Source organism: Myotis davidii, unplaced genomic scaffold (assembly GCF_000327345.1).
Source record: "Myotis davidii unplaced genomic scaffold, ASM32734v1 scaffold164, whole genome shotgun sequence".
Classification (NCBI taxonomy): Eukaryota; Metazoa; Chordata; class Mammalia; order Chiroptera; family Vespertilionidae; genus Myotis; species Myotis davidii.
In genome coordinates this window covers 1,562,992-1,564,274 of record NW_006296417.1, presented here as the reverse complement: position 1 = coordinate 1,564,274, position 1,283 = coordinate 1,562,992, and the positions used below count along the sequence as shown (strand labels likewise).

The 1,283-nt window shown below is 62.4% G+C and overlaps 1 pseudogene; it reads left to right on the top strand.

The window, feature by feature from the left end:
• The window catches only part of LOC102769920, a 14,380-nt pseudogene that overhangs the window by 400 nt on the left and 12,697 nt on the right, over positions 1-1,283 (top strand).

Genomic DNA, 1,283 nt, shown 5'->3' with positions numbered 1-1,283 from the left:
TCGCTGCAGGATCTGCCGCTGGAGCTGCTGGTGGAGATCTTCGCCTCGCTCCCCGGCACCGACCTGCCTAGCCTGGCCCTGGCCTGCACCAAATTCCACCGCATCCTGCACACCGACAGCATCTGGGGACGGCGCTGCCGGGAGGAGTTTGGCGTTCGTGAAACCTTGCCGAACCTGGAGACGATCAGTGGTATGTCTTATCGAGAAGTCTATACGAAGCTGCTCCACCCACACAGACACATTCTGGGTTTGTGGCAGCTGGATCATGGCTATCGAAGCCTGCTGAATGTCGCGGTGGACGGCTTGTGCATCACTGGTTGGACGTGCAGGCCTTCCCGCAACCCCCAGGGGGATGGCCCAATGCAATCCAGGCCCGCGTTCAGAATTCGCCTGACCGAGCGGAAATCCGCCGCGGTGGAGTGCATGGAAGGCCGCCACCGCCGGCCCCACCGCCGCCACCTGCAGATTCAGAAGGACAGGTTCAGCATCAAGACGGACCACCGAAAGGCCTCACCAACGCGGCGCTGGGACGAATGGGGGCGGGTGCTGGTGCAGGAGGTCAGACAGCCAGGTGACTGCCTGACCTACCGCCGCCTCTACCTCCCGCCGAGCCGCCCGGACGACCTCATCAGGCCAGGCCTCTTCCAAGGCAACTCCGATGCCCACGGCCGAACGATCGTCATGCTCAGCTTCCATGCGAAGCAGGCCAGGGTCACGAAGATCACGGGAGACTCCATGTGGACGTTAGCCATCCACCTCAGGCGCCGCCTCCAGCTGCCAGATGGCGAGTTCTTCCGCAACTTCTACGAGCTCTCCCGCGTGGTCCAGGAGATTGACCAGCAGGTGATCCGGGAGCAGCAGCAGCAGCAGCAAGAAGAGGGGACTGAGGAAAGCGAGGGCCATGGCTGGCACAGCCCTGCCCAGCCCAGCCTCGGGGAGTCCGGGGCCGCAGCTTCGGAGGAGCAGCCTGTCCCGTTTGTTCTGCCTGCGGGCGTGCGCTCAAGGGACCAGAACTACCCCCGAACCTGCAGGATGTGTTTCTATGGCGTGGACACTGTCACTGTCACCTTACCTGGCTCCACCTACCCCAGGCGCTTCCCTGGAGTCTTCATCCTGTTCGATGAGAACCGCTTCGGGTTCCTCTGTCTGGCGATGAAATTCTTCATCCTGTACAGCAGAGTCCAGAACACCTTCCAGAATGTGGAGGCACCATCTCCGCAGGCCTTCCTGGAGATGCTCTCCAACATTCAGCCCGGACCCCCTGGGAAGAGCAGCTGGCATGC